Raw genomic sequence first — 6,000 nt, forward strand, 5'->3', positions numbered from 1 at the left:
AGCAATAAGTGGTAAAATCTGGCAGAAAGATTGGATTCATAACATTCTTGCAATAGTTGTGAATATTCCTGGAGCCTTGTGAGTCTGTCACCCTTATATATATATATATTTAATGATTTTTCTTCTACTGTATTCATTGTAGTACAGTTCTGGTAGCTCCTTTTAAATAGAAGAAATGAAGAAAAGACTGGACAGTAAAGAAAAGGATAGTTTCCTAAACATATCCTATGTCATAAGAACTCATTTTTCTAGCAAACACCTCCCTGAAGTTTTCCTGATCTTATACTGGGTTTTCTTCCTTCAGACATCAGTTTGTTTTCGTCAAAATAGACTAATCTGTCCTCGTTGTGGACAACTGTATTTTACTTCATTTTTTCCTGACCTGCTTTTTGGTTTTGATGCTCACTAGAAAGAGAGAAAGAAAGAATGAGTGTACACTGTATGGTCTGAAGTTTAGAGCAAGATGAAGTGTGAAAAATGAACGACATCAGGAGTGAGAGATTGCATCCTTAATTTCTCAAGGATTATCTTGTTCAAGAATAGATTAGGAAATGATATTAGACTGACTTAAGCCTTCACTTTTCTGATATATCTCACTAGATGCAGTATTGATATTACAGCGTGTTATTAAATGTCATGTTATTCTTAGTTAGTGATAATTACTCCAGAATTTCAGAGTTGAGAACATGCTAACCTTTCAAAAATATTATTTCCTTAAACAGCCAGGCAAGCTGCTAGACCTTAAAAGTAAATGAATACAGTTATAAACCCATACAATTTTGTAGAAACAAATCTAAGATTACCTGTCATAACTGATGAACAATAGCGTTTGAAATCAGACTGGCAGCCTGAAAAGAACAATAGATCTTTAAGATCTCAGACATTTTGCGTATTAACATGATTCAGAAGGTTGTTAACAGGGCAAAGCACTATCAATACAGACCGATGGTGGATTACATGGATTGCTCCTCTTGGCTGCAAGGCCTGTCTAGGTCTTTCAGATGTGAGAGGCCACTGAAGGCTTTTATTTTATTTTTTTTATTTTCTATTTTATTTTTTTTTTTAATAGAGAGCTTTCTATAGGCTATAGAGACTAATAAAAACAGCCCTATTTAAAGCTAAGGAAATTTCTAAGAATTCAGATGGTAATTATCCAAAGGTAGGCTTCATGATCCAGAGAACCCTTGAAGGCATGAAATAATTTCCTCCAAATGTACCACATGTGAATTCAGTGGTCTATTTCACTGGACATTTAAAGTTTTGTAACAATTGCTTGAAGACCTGTTCTGCATGAACTTACTGAACCAGTCATTTCAGTTGTGTGGCTGAAGTTTAACATGTGCTGAACTTTTCTGCCGAAAGCCTAATCCTGCATAACTATTACTATGGACATCTTATGTAAATCCACCCAACTGAATGAGAGATTCTTAGGACTGAGGTCTGAGAGGAAGATTCCAAGTGTTATGTAACATTTCTACTTTAGGAAGCATATTTTATTTAATTGTCCAATCTTACTAAATCATTGAACTGAGCATTAGACAGGTACATCACTGGGTCAACCACACCTGTAAGGTGAACAGGATTCTCTAATTCTGTATACACAGATATCTGAGTTTCAGAGAAAAACAACAGGAAAAAATCTATGAATCTAGGATTCTACTGGTAAAATTGTCAATTATTTCATGCTAAAATGTGGTTTCTGGGGGACAGTGAATGGTATAAACTTTTATTTAAGCTATAATTTTGAATTTACCTTCATGTGCCATCGTCACATCTAAATTTACCAAAGAGAAATGCAGTGAGTGTTACAGATAATAAATGCATGCATTTATAACCCTTTTTTTTTGGCTCTTCATCCACTGAATGTCATCCTGAGATTTGTTAAAACCTCCACATAAGTATGCATATTTCATTATAGAGCTCATCCAGCTCTGAGCTAAAGACGCTGACCTGTTTTCTCATTTTTTCCCCATTATCCTCCCTCTAATGCTACCAACTTATTTACACGACTTCTATTTAAATTATCTCTGAGAGGATACAGAACTTAAAAACGGGATGTAATGTCTGAAACTTCATGTTGTCAACATAATGCCAAATAGCCTGAGAGGCACTTCTGAGAAATGAAGAAACCCATAAAAAAAGATGAAGCTCTTACGAGAAAGAGGAAAGTCACAAGTAATAGCCTAGGTAATTTTCCATATCTTTTTATCCATAGACAGGCAAGAAAATCAAGCAATCAAGTATTTAAGTAAAACAAACAAATAAATAAAAATCTAAATTTAATACTGGTTATTGTTGCCGGTTGGAATTATTTAGGAATATAGTTTCTTCATTTTTGTTTAAATGTATAGTTGCACATTTCTTGCTTTTTCTCTAAAGCTTATATTTCATAATAGGATGCATTATAATAGTTGCAAACATTAAGTGTGACTGGAAACTTGAAACATATTTATTCTAAAGGCTCTTTTTATTAACTCAGTGACATTGCTGCTAAATATCAACAGTGAGCAATAAAGAATGTCTTATTTTGCTTCTAAAGTTTCCTTGTTTCCTTCTAATAGTATAAATTGAAAGAGGAAGCTAGCTCCAGTATTTGAAAACCGGTTTATGTAGCATCCCACTGAGTTCTGGCCTGTGTGAACAGGATTTTTATGATAACATATAGCAGGTTCAAGAACCCAGGTTCAAAAGAGGTTGCATAAGGTTCAGCTATATTCCAAGCGTAGAATTTGGTCAAAAACATTGTGGTCCAAAACTCTGTCTCTTCAGTACCACTTATTTCTGTGAATGAGCTCTAAGAATTGGCAAGGCGTTTGCTTGGCAATGAAACCAATTACAAATGCTTTACTCTTATTGGAGAAAAGCTACTCAGAGAAGTAATTCCTCCAGCTCAAACCCCTTGGGTGAGTTGAATGTAGAAGACATTTGCAGTTGAATTATTGGCTGCATGAATACAATATGGCCATCTTTATTGTCCCTCCTTCTGGCAGCATTCATTTCGAGAGCTCAAAACTCCTTCAGATCAGTATGTTGCTGGTGCTCAGCAACTGGTTCTAGTCACATTCTTTTCCAAATTTCCATAGGGCCATTAGCTTTATGAAAGTTCTTCTATTTCAGCTCAGCTCAGCTGAAGCTTAAACCAAAGGAAGCATTCTTATTTAAAACAGTGATCCGCTGCTTTGTAAAAAGACTTTTAATTAATAGGAATGTAAACTCTCTGGGTCACTTTCTTGAAGGAGGGCTGGTCTTAGTAGCCTCTGTGACAACTGGGAATTGAAAGTAGGAAGTCATTATGTTGCTGTAGTATCGAGATGGTGCCCACTTAGGAATTTGCTCTGGGGGGCTGATGCTCCAGTGCTATACAGCTTCTCCTTCCCATTAAAATAAGATTCACTCAGTCTAGCAGACATTCATTAGCATAAACCTTTGATCAGTGTAATTATCTCCAGGCAAAAAAATACCTTTTTTTTTTTTTTTTTCTTTCATATTAAATAATGAGCAGAATATTGTCATTTCAGTAAATGTACCCCCAACCTCATTTAAAAACTGTACCTAATACATGCTGCAGAGTGCTGACAGAGTAATCCTCTTTTGTAAATCCTCTTTCTGTCATTGATTTGTCACAGGTTTGTTTTCATCAGTCTCATAGCCAAGGTGAACCTTTACTTCAATGATTTTTTTCTTGTTTTATTTAAAATGACTTTTTTTTTTTCTCCTTTCTTTTTCCCCTCCCTCCTCCCCCACTCCTATATTCACCTATGGAGCAAAGTCAGTGAAGTTATGAATGTTAGATCAGGGACAAACTTGGCATGATGTTCCTTGTATTACTTGATACGAGTCAAAGTGAGCATACAAAAAAAAAAAAGAAAAAACAACAAAAACAAAAAAAATACACTTCTCATTGAAGTGTTCAAACCCCTTCAAGCCAACTGTATTGCTTTTGTATGTTGTCATCTTATGCTGCTTGAGAGAAAAGAAAAAAGCAAAAAAAGCTGGACTATGCTGGGGGGGTGTCAATGGCAAGACAGTAAATTCTGATCGCTAGGATGTGCAGAGAAGGGAAGAGCTGTACCTTAATCTGGGCTTTAATCTCTGCTTCCAGGGACTACTTGTTCCGCAACAGAAAAAAGAAGACTTTGAGTCTCCTTCTTGCAAGAAAGTATGCAATTATTATAATTAAAAGAAAAAAAAATCATTGACTCTCCCCCTTCCTTTTGTCAGGAAATTTATTTGCACCACTTTACTTGTTTATTTAAGGTAACTCCCATTTCTTACATGTTTCTGAATTGCCTGTATCCTGACAGCATTTATTCATAAAAATCATGAATCATCTAGGTTGGAAAAGATCTTCAAGATCACCAAGTCAAACCATCAACCTGATTAAGTCAGATCAATAAACAAAATAGTGACCCATGTTCTGAATCTTTTGCATACTACAAATTAATCTTTTTTTTTTTAACTTACCTGCTCAGAGTTGCATACCCCTGCATTCATATCTTGCCTTGAGGGATGTTTCTTATAACTCATGTGCAAGGCTATTGGATTTATTCCCAAGAAAAGTATTGTATATTTTTTAATTTCACCATATGTTTAGGTAAGAGAAATGCATGAGTCTTTTTTTTTTTTTTTGGTTCCCCTCTCCTGTTGTGATCTAAGAAATCATTCAATTTAAAATATTTCTAGAATTTCTAAAATATTTCACAGCTTCTCTGTGCAACTTGACTTAATGTTTAATTATCCTCATCGTTTTCCCAATATGCAGCTGGAACTTGCTGTCAACTGTGACTATGGTTTCTAGTTCTGTAGTGTATATTTTCCACGTGTTGCATTATGGAACTTGTGGGTAAGTAAATGTAACGAGCATGATGAATATGTGCTATGACACTGCCAAATTGTTACCTATCCTTCCCCACTCATGTCCCTCAAAGCTTTCTTACATTAGTGATGTCAGTTTGGAGCTTTAAGCATCAGTGCTAGAGAGATGTGGCCTAGCTGAAGTAGGCTTGTGCCACGGACTGGGAGGGCAACACACGTGGTGTTTTTAGGCCAAATAAATGTGCTAGCCAGTAACAAGTAAACAGATTGCTCTCTCTTGAAAGTCTATCATGCAGAGCCATCATCTAAAAAGAAAATGAGTCACAAATGCACAAGTAATATCAAGGCCAACATTTTCAGGAATGACCAGTATTTATATGTTCTTTGGAATGTTTGCTTTTTTCATGTATTCATTGACAAATTTAGTTCGATGAGTAATTTTGAAAATGCTGTTCTATATTTCTTTTCAGTTTCAGTTGTCTCTGTACATAAAGCATGAGCCACAGCCACTGTTACAACAAATCAGTGGAAGTTAGCCAGAGCAGTTGCCTAGCTGAGGTCTGACTGAATTAAAAATAAATCAGGAAGCTTTTTATTCAGATGAATGAAAATCTTCAGTAAGCAGAATGTGAGGAATTTGTGAAATGCCTAGCTATAGAAATTATGTATAAAAAATAAAAAAGCATGGCAGAATTTATGCTAACCATGCATTTGTGAGTAAACTATCTTAAATTTCCAACTACTTTTAATAATAATAATAATAATAATAATAAAAGTGAACTAACCAATGAGAATGAAGAACTCCAAAAGGCAATTTTATTGTCTAGCTTAGAAAAAAAAGTAATATAGGTTTGGAACTTCTGGATTTTGAGTTCTGGCCTGTTCTGCTCTGTTCTCAGAGGTTGCTTCAATATAGCAGAATCTCATATTTTTCTCAAATACAGATAAAATGAATGAAAAATACAAAAATAAATATTTACACAGTCTCTGATATGTATTTTCTATTTGACTGTAGAAAAACTATGAAGCTATTTTTCTGAAAGGAAGGCTTACATATATTTAAAATGGTGTAGCCTGATTTCATGTTTTAGCATGTAGTTCATGAAATGATTTTGTCTAGGAGATTGTTTTATGGAGACTTGTGGAGATTGGCTCTACACAATATTCTCTACTTCATAAAGAACT

This window comes from Anas platyrhynchos, chromosome 5 (assembly GCF_047663525.1).
Source record: "Anas platyrhynchos isolate ZD024472 breed Pekin duck chromosome 5, IASCAAS_PekinDuck_T2T, whole genome shotgun sequence".
Taxonomy (NCBI): domain Eukaryota; kingdom Metazoa; phylum Chordata; class Aves; order Anseriformes; family Anatidae; genus Anas; species Anas platyrhynchos.